This window comes from Danio rerio, chromosome 12 (genome assembly GCF_052040795.2).
Source record: "Danio rerio strain M-AB ecotype USA chromosome 12, GRCz13ab, whole genome shotgun sequence".
Taxonomy (NCBI): Eukaryota; Metazoa; Chordata; class Actinopteri; order Cypriniformes; family Danionidae; genus Danio; species Danio rerio.
Window position 1 is genome coordinate 13,613,948 of NC_141032.1, and position 10,193 is coordinate 13,624,140.

Below are 10,193 nucleotides of genomic sequence, written 5' to 3' on the forward strand. Positions count from 1 at the left end.
CACTTCAGCACTGGCTTCACGATCGGGTCCCCAGACGCGCATGGCACGCGGGCACACACCGGGTCTCGGTTACTGCGCTGTGTCGCCGCGCCCTCAGCCCTTGGAACGACCCCTCGTTCCTACAGGCCGGTGTGCCTCTAGGATAGGCGTCCAGCCATGTTGTTGTTTCAACAGATGCTTCCAACACGGATTGGGGGGCCGTGTGTCGCGGGCATGCGGCTGCGGGCCTGTGAAAGGGTGCCCAGTTGCATTGGCATATCAATCGCCTAGAGCTGTTGGCAGTGTTCCTCGCTCTCCACCGATTTTTACCGGTGCTGGAGCGGCAACACGTGCTGGTCAGGATGGACAGTATGGCGGCGGCGTATATCAACCGCAGGGGGGTATGCGCTCTCGCCACATGTCTCAGCTCGCCCGCCGTCTGCTCCTCTGGAGTCACCCGCGGCTGAAATCGCTGCGCGCCATTCACGTTCCAGGCAAGCTCAATCGTGCAGCCGATGCGCTCTCACGACAGCTGTTACGCCCTGGAGAATGGAGACTCCACCCCGAGTCTGTTCAGCTGAGCCAGTGAGCCTGCTCGCGCAGTTTCTGTGCAAGGTCAGGGAGGACGAGGAACAGGTTCTGCTAGTTGCGCCCCTTTGGCCCAACCGGACCTGGATATCAGAGCTCTCACTCCTCGCGACGGCCCTCCCCTGGCGGATCCCTTTGAGAGAGGACCTACTCTCTCAGGGACAGGGCACCATCTGGCACCCTCGCCCCGATCTTTGGAACCTCCACGTGTGGTCCCTAGACGCGAGGAAGACTTAGGTAACCTACCGACTGCGGTGGTTAATACCATCACTCAGGCTAGAGCCCCCTCCACGAGGCGCGCCTACGCCCTGAAGTGGAGTCTATTCACTGAATGGTGCGTCTCTCGCAGAGAAGACCCCCGAAATTGCCAGATTAGTGTTGTGCTCTCTTTCCTTTAAGAGAAGTTGGACAGCAGGCTGTCGCCCTCCACTCTCAAGGTTTACGTGGCCGCCATCTCCGCTTATCATAGCGCGGTAGCTGGCGGCACCGTGGGAAAGCATAACCTTGTCATCCAGTTCCTTAGGGGTGCTAGGCGAATTAATCCATCTCGCCCCCCTCTCATGCCCTCTTGGGATCTCGCCCTCGTTCTCACGAGTCTGCGATCCGATCCCTTTGAGCCACTCGAATCAGTATCTCTAAGATTTCTGTCCCTGAAGACAGCTCTGCTGGTTGCGTTGGCCTCCATCAAGAGGGTCGGGGACCTGGAGGCATTTTCGGTCAGTGACTCGTGCCTGGAATTCGGGCCGGATTACTCTCTCGTCATCCTGAGACCCCGCCGCGGTTATGTGCCCAAGGTTCCTACCACCCCCTTTAGAGATCAGGTAGTGAACCTGCAAGCGCTGCCCCCGGAGGAGGCAGACCCAGCCCTTTCTTTACTTTGTCCAGTTCGCGCTCTGCGCATTTATGTGGACCGTACTCAGAATTTTAGATCATCTGAGCAGCTCTTTGTCTGTTATAGAGGTCGGCAGCAGGAAAGTGCCGTATCGAAACAAAGATTATCCCACTGGATTGTGGATGCCATTTCACTCGCTTATTCGAGTCAAGGTCAGCCGTGTCCCCCGGGAGTACGTGCACACTCCACTTGTTGCGTTGCATCCTCTTGGGCGCGTGCACGCGGCGCCTCTCTAACAGACATCTGTTGAGCTGCGGGCTGGGCGACACCCAACACATTTGCAAGGTTTTACAATCTGCGAGTGGAGCCGGTTTCCTCAAGGGTATTAGGTAACCCTTTGGTGATTGAGGAAACAACTCGGTAGGGTGTTGAAACACGCTTGCTGCGCCATTCTCCCTAACACGGAGGTACGTGCGCCTTTTTATCTGTCAGTTAAGTTCCCCGTCAGGTGAGCCCTGCAGATTCCTCCGTGGCCCCCAGCACTGACTCAGCGGAGGAGTCACTTGCTGGCCCACTACGTTGTAGGTCTGCCCGCTGGTCAGCCCGCGTTTTGGGTATAGGTGCCTGCTATGCGTGATCCCCACTAGGCTATCCCATATGCTTATTCCGCCACGGTTAAGTCCCCCCCCCTGGGCGGACCCGTGTCTTCCCTCTCTGCTAACCACTCTTTTGCTATGCGTACTCCTCCTTTTTTAGGGCTAGTCCATATGTAAATTCTGCCATCTATCCCCCCCTTGGGTAACGGATGGCCTCCGCAGCGTCCTCCCTATCGGGATTGCACGCTTCCCAACGTACTGTCGTATTTCCTAGAATTATCTAGATGCTCACGACTTCCCAAAAAATATATCTAAATCCATAAAACTTCTGTTGAAGTAGGATATATTAGGGCCAGGGACACGTTGGAGGACCGCGCCTCCCATGATGTGGGTGCGCCACGCTTGCTTGACTATCCCCTCATCGGGGGCGTTGGTAAGGTGCAGTCATTATGGCGCTTTCCATACTTCTCCCATTCGTGGATTCAATTAATCCACTCTATGGCACTGAAGTTCCCCAACCGAAGGGGCACGTTCGAGGTTACAGAAGTAACCCTTCGTTCCCCGAGGCGGGGAACGGAAGTGCCATACTCCGTCGCCATAATGACTGCCCCTTAGCTGTTTGAAAGTCTCTTCAGCTTAAAAGGATGGTGTTTGCTAGCTCAGGTGTGCTTATATGCTGTGATAATTGCCGATGCCGCACACCTGCGCAAGCTTACGCTGCCAATTAATTTCATTCATTGGCCCGTTCAATACTCTCCAGACAAGCGGCTTCTGATCCGAATCCTCCCATTCGTGGATTCAATTAATCCACTCTATGGCACTTCCGTTCCCCTCCTCGGGGAACGAAGGGTTACCTCTGTAACCTCGAACGTTCTTTGATGAGTCGCCATTCACTGTCTTTCCCATATCTGGGAGAGTGTGGAGTGTGGAGAAGCCCTAAAGAAGCATATCACTCAGTCTGTTGCATGCCCAGAGTGAAGAATGAGGTGGGACAGTGACGATTTGGGCATTCTGGAAAGACCTTTATTGCCAGGTATGTTCACACATACTAGGAATTTGTTTTGGTCTGGCTTTTACAGTGCAGCAAAGTTATAGAGACAGGACAAAAAACAGATTATATATATATATATATATATATATATATATATATATATATATATATATATATATATATATATATATATATACAAAGAAGTAGTCAATGCAAATATATATATTGACAAGTGTATGTTCAGGTATATTACTATATACAATGTTATACTGTATGTGTAGTTGTTATGTGCAAATTGGCATATGTGTTGGTAAATAAGTGTATATGTGTATAAAAAGTGTATGGCAAGTAGTGATGTTTATTTTAGAATTATTATCATCAAGTGTTCATGAGATGGATTGCCTGATGGAAGAAACTGTTTCTGTGTCATGCTGTTCTCGTGCACAGTGCTTTGTAGTGTCGACCAGAAAGTAAAAGTTCAAAGAGGCAGTGTGCTGGGTGTGAGGGGTCCAGAGTGATTTTGGCAGCCCTTCTGCTTGCTCTGGATAAGTATAGTTCTTAGAGAGTAGGGAAGATTTGTACCAGTGATTCGCTTAACATTTCGAACTATTCAACAGTTCAAACATTGTATCCTGAAGGCGGTGGTTTGATAAATGAAAGTGAAGTTGAGCATATCCTATGAGCTGCAGTCATCTAAATTCTATTGAACACCAATAATACTGTATGTATCTGTAAATTAAAAAATCTTTATGTTTTGATGCTCATTTGAGCAATTGAACAATTTCATGTAAAAGGCTGTGAATTTTGTATATATATATATATATATATATATATATATATATATATATATATATATATATATATATATATATATATATATATATACAGCTGAAGTCAGAATTATCAGCCCTCTTCGATATTTTTTTCTTCTTTTTTAAATATTTTCCAAATTATGTTCAACAGAGCAAGGACATTTTCACAGTATTTCTGATAATATTTTTTCTTCTGGAAAAAGTCTTATTTGTATTATTTCAGCTAGAATAAAAGCAGATTTGAGTTTTTTTATTAACCTTTTTAGGGGCAAAAATTATTAGCCCCTTTAAGCTATATTTTTTCTCGATAATCTACAGAACAAACCACTGTTATACAATAACTTGCCTAATTCCCCTAACCTGCCTAGTTAACTGAATTACCCTAGTTAAGCCTTTAAATGTCACTTTAAGCTGTATAGAAGCGTCTTAAAAAAATATCTAATAAAATATTATTTACAGTCTTCATGGCAAAGATAAAATAAATCAGTTATTAGAAATGAATTATTTAAATTATTATGTTTAGAAATGTGTTGAAAAAATCGGTAACGCTTTCTTTTACAACCCGCAAAGTACCGCGTAAGTACAGTGAAATTACAGTGTACTTTTCTGTACGTACTGTGTAAGTATAATGAACGTATGTGTAGGTATAAGGGAACAAACCGTAATGTTTGGGTAATAAGGGGGTAACAACCAGATGTTCATCACGAAAATTACCGCGTAAGTACAGTGAAATAACGGTGTACTTTTCTGTACGTATAGTGTAAGTATAAATAACGCTTACTTAGGTATAAGGGAACAAACTGTAATGCTTGGGTAATAAGGGGGTAACAACTAGATATTCAGCATGAAAAGTACCGCGTAAGTACTGTGAAATAACGTTGTACTTTTCTTTAAATTGCAAAAGAACAAACCATAATGTATGCGTAATAGGGGAGTAACAATAAGATATTTATCAAGCAAAGATCCGCGTAAGTATATTACGTTTACGATGTACTTTTCTTCAATTATTGTATACATATGAAGAATTATGCAAGGATGGTGACAACCTATTGCTATCTGCAAATGTACTGTACATGCACCTGCGTGAGTACATTAGTACTCTTATTCAGTGCTTGGGTTTTATACGGGGTGTTTAATGAATAAAAGGTTTACAACCTGTGAAATTATGAACCCTTATTGTATACTGTATGCATTTTAAATCTGCAATTCAATATAAAATATATTTCCATACACTACTTACCTTATGTTTACTCGTCGATCTCACCAAAGCCATCAATGTCTCCATAACTCACTATCAACAAATAACTTTGCATGATATAGGCCTACCGTCAGGGTTCAATGTAGATTAAAACAGGATCGCATCTTTACTGCTGTTTGCACAGGGGGGCCAACTGTTGCATTTCAGTAAATGTATAGCTGATGCTTTATAGAAAAATGTAGTAATTTGGTATTCAATCAATAAAAACTGCTGCTGTAGTTTACTCTGTTCTTAGTGTTCACGTATACACTAGTGTGTTAAAGTTCAGCTTCTTCCCTCTTTGTTCCCTGTAATTAAAGGGTGAATACAGTATTTGTTCCCTCCTTGTTCCCTGTTCTTACGGGGTAAATACCACATTTGAGGGTTGTAAATTAAAGTGAAGCATTGTTCCTCTCTTGTTCCCTGTACTTACAGGGTAAATACCACATTTGAGGGTTGTAAATTAAAGTGAAGCACTGTTCCTCCCTTGTTACCTGTACTTACAGGGTAAATACCACATTTGAGGGTTGTAAATTAAAGTGAAGCTTTGTTCCTCCCTTGTTACCTGTACTTACAGGGTAAATACCACATTTGAGGGTTGTAAATTAAAGTGAAGCTTTGTTCCTCCCTTGTTACCTGTACTTACAGGGTAAATACCACATTTGAGGGTTGTAAATTAAAGTGAAGCACTGTTCCTCCCTTGTTACCTGTACTTACAGGGTAAATACCACATTTGAGGGTTGTAAATTAAAGTGAAGCACTGTTCCTCCCTTGTTACCTGTACTTACAGGGTAAATACCACATTTGAGGGTTGTAAATTAAAGTGAAGCACTGTTCCTCCCTTGTTACCTGTACTTACAGGGTAAATACCACATTTGAGGGTTGTAAATTAAAGTGAAGCACTGTTCCTCCCTTGTTACCCCCTTGTTCCCTGTACTTACAGGGTAAATACCACATTTGAGGGTTGTAAATTAAAGTGAAGCTTTGTTCCTCTCTTGTTACCTGTAGTTAAAGGGTAAATACAACATTTGTTCCCCCCTTGTTCCCTTTAGTTTACAATGTAAAATCTTGAAGGCAGTAAAATAAATATACAAACACACAATATACTTCTTTACTTTGTAACCTTTATTTTAATAAATAAGCATTTTAAAACACTTCATCTTAATCAAACATTGTCCTGTCTATCATTGCCTATACTCATTCATTTTCTCTTCGGCTTTGTCCTTTTGTTAATCTGGGGTCGCCACAGTGGAATGAACCACCAACTTATCCAGCATATGTTTTACGCAGTGGATGCCCTTCCAGCTGCAACCCATCTCTGGGAAACATCCATACACACCCATTCACACGCATACACTACAGACAATTTAGTCTACCCAATTCACCTGTACCGCATGTCTTTGGACTGTGAGGGAAACCGGAGCACCCAGAGGAAACCCACGCGAACGCAGGAAGAACCACGCAGAAACGCCAACTGACCCAGCCGAGGCTCGAACCAACAACCTTCTTGCTGTGAGGAAACAGCACTACCTACTGTGCCACTGTGTTGCCACCCAGCTGCAACCCATCACTGGGAAACATCCATACACACTCATTTACACACATACACTACGGACAATTTTAGCTTACCCAATGTCACCACATATTTTTGGACTTGTGGGAGCACCCGGATGAAACCCACGCTAACATGGGGAGAACATGCAAACTCCACACAGAAATGCCAACTGACCCAGCCAAGGCTCGAACCAGCGACCTTCTTGCTGTGAGGCGATTGTGCTACCCACTGCACCTGCCTATACTCAGACAGCAAAATAACACAATATTTCATTCCCCCTTTTTTCTGGCATCTCTTGCTTGGCTTCCTCTTCTGCTCTTCTCAGCTTCCACTGAGGACTCTGATGGTGAGTGGCTGATGAAATCCCATGGGTCTTGCTGCTCTGCATTTATATAAAATATATGAACAGACATAAAGGCTTTTAGTAAGCTGTAGACATGTTTATTTTGCTGTTTTATGTGTGTGTGGTGGTTGTCCAACAATTTCACATACTAAATATTTACAGATACCATACAGACACTATACATTACTATCAAACAAAAGTACTATGATCAGATCATATGGGAGATTGTGATCATTTATAGTGATAATAATTAAAGCGCAGAGGGGAAAAGGCTATGTGCAGGCATTACAGACTTTGAAGTAAAGATTATTTGCAGTTCAGTGTACACATTTAAATTCTGTGTTACTCATTAAATGGTAAGTAAATGTAACGTTTGGGTGAACAACCCCTAAGGTTAGTTTTTGATTAAGTACATGTCTTAACCCATCATTAGTCCTAAATAAAGTAAAATATATCATAATATGGTTGATGTACTGTTATGGACCCTTTTTACATTTCAGCGCAGTGAATGGGAAAGTACAACACATTTTTTTTTTACAATCTTCTTTGCTCAAATAAAATGAAAACTTTATGATGGTGTTGTCTTGACAATTAGAAAAATAAAAAAATAGTGTGAAACTGATAACGCCAGCAAGAAGAGAGAATAACTTCTAATTTACTCATGTCCATAGACACTGTTTGAAACACCTCGCACATGTAATCATATTATATAATACATACGTAAATACAAACATGTTATTTTATTAAAAATATCATTTAAAAACTCAAGGATTTTAGATGCTGATGATCGTAAAACGCGTCATAACAGTATTGTGGAAAGGGAATTGTTAAAAATAGGTACAAACATCAGATAGAAACAAAAACCTAAACAAACACTTCTATGTACATAACGTCATAAAAATACTTGTTTTATTTACCTCGCGCTGCCCTCCTTGTACTGCCGTGAACAGGAAATTCTGGGAATGGAGGACGGCGAGTTGAATCGATTCGTCTTCAACAAACCGATCAGTGTGACATCAAAACATCGCGAGAACAACAGACAGCTCCGTGTGCATTTGAATCCATCTCGCGATATTGTATCACTTCAGGTACGCGCCTACTGATTCGTTGATTCAAACGAGTTGTGAATCAAGAAGCCTCTAAAGATCCGAATCAAACTGCAGCAGCACGCCACGAGGTTTTGCTCAGACTTTTGGGACGTTTGGAATTGCTCCGTCTCGTCAACATGTAACACATGTGAGTAAATCGTTGTTAGTAAATAACGCTACTGTTACGATTAGAAATGGCATTAACCAGATTATATTTATTATGTTTCATTTGTTTTAGCGTAAAATTAATGCTAGTTCATGGCCGAATCTAAACGGCCAGCAGCGAATATTTACCAATGTTTACTGTCGTTTACTTTGCACATCTTAGAGATGTTGCCAAAGTTCCTCTGAATTTAGTTTCTTCATGTCATTCCAGATAGACTGGATGATAACGTTAATCAGTTCAGATCTCTGTGGCTGTTGTCATACAACTATTTTCTCCCTGTATACGTTAATTACAGCAAAGTTAATGACAAAAATAATGTTTGGAAATGTAAATTGATATATCAAACTGGCATGCTACAGAAAATATCAACACCCCCCCCCCCCAATTACTAGTAACGTTAGCCTTGAACTTTAGCACAGTAGCCTACTATATAAGCCTTTTCCCCTCTGCGCTTTAATTATTATCACTATAAATGATCACAATCTCCCATATGATCTGATCATAGTACTTTTGTTTGATAGTAATGTATAGTGTCTGTATGGTATCTGTAAATATTTAGTATGTGAAATTGTTGGACAACCACCACACACACATAAAACAGCAAAATAAACATGTCTACAGCTTACTAAAAGCCTTTATGTCTGTTCATATATTTTATATAAATGCAGAGCAGCAAGACCCATGGGATTTCATCAGCCACTCACCATCAGAGTCCTCAGTGGAAGCTGAGAAGAGCAGAAGAGGAAGCCAAGCAAGAGATGCCAGAAAAAAGGGGGAATGAAATATTGTGTTATTTTGCTGTCTGAGTATAGGCAGGTGCAGTGGGTAGCACAATCGCCTCACAGCAAGAAGGTCGCTGGTTCGAGCCTTGGCTGGGTCAGTTGGCATTTCTGTGTGGAGTTTGCATGTTCTCCCCATGTTAGCGTGGGTTTCATCCGGGTGCTCCCACAAGTCCAAAAATATGTGGTGACATTGGGTAAGCTAAAATTGTCCGTAGTGTATGTGTGTAAATGAGTGTGTATGGATGTTTCCCAGTGATGGGTTGCAGCTGGGTGGCAACACAGTGGCACAGTAGGTAGTGCTGTTTCCTCACAGCAAGAAGGTTGTTGGTTCGAGCCTCGGCTGGGTCAGTTGGCGTTTCTGCGTGGAGTTCTTCCTGCGTTCGCGTGGGTTTCCTCTGGGTGCTCCGGTTTCCCTCACAGTCCAAAGACATGCGGTACAGGTGAATTGGGTAGACTAAATTGTCTGTAGTGTATGCGTGTGAATGGGTGTGTATGGATGTTTCCCAGAGATGGGTTGCAGCTGGAAGGGCATCCACTGCGTAAAACATATGCTGGATAAGTTGGTGGTTCATTCCACTGTGGCGACCCCAGATTAACAAAAGGACAAAGCCGAAGAGAAAATGAATGAGTATAGGCAATGATAGACAGGACAATGTTTGATTAAGATGAAGTGTTTTAAAATGCTTATTTATTAAAATAAAGGTTACAAAGTAAAGAATAAGTATATTGTGTGTTTGTATATTTATTTTACTGCCTTCAAGATTTTACATTGTAAACTAAAGGGAACAAGGGGGGAACAAATGTTGTATTTACCCTTTAACTACAGGTAACAAGAGAGGAACAAAGCTTCACTTTAATTTACAACCCTCAAATGTGGTATTTACCCTGTAAGTACAGGGAACAAGGGGGTAACAAGGGAGGAACAGTGCTTCACTTTAATTTACAACCCTCAAATGTGGTATTTACCCTGTAAGTACAGGTAACAAGGGAGGAACAGTGCTTCACTTTAATTTACAACCCTCAAATGTGGTATTTACCCTGTAAGTACAGGTAACAAGGGAGGAACAGTGCTTCACTTTAATTTACAACCCTCAAATGTGGTATTTACCCTGTAAGTACAGGTAACAAGGGAGGAACAGTGCTTCACTTTAATTTACAACCCTCAAATGTGGTATTTACCCTGTAAGTACAGGTAACAAGGGAGGAACAGTGCGTCACTTTAAT

General features: G+C 42.5%; 1 long non-coding RNA gene across 1 annotated transcript; it reads left to right on the top strand.

Annotated features, from left to right (window-relative positions):
• Window positions 1–8,070: 8,070 nt before the first annotated feature.
• Window positions 8,071–9,690, top strand: LOC147841323 (uncharacterized). Its single transcript, XR_015503957.1, has 2 exons — window positions 8,071–8,169; window positions 8,856–9,690. It is a non-coding gene; the product is annotated as an uncharacterized LOC147841323 (long non-coding RNA).
• The last annotated feature ends 503 nt before the right edge of the window (window positions 9,691–10,193 follow it).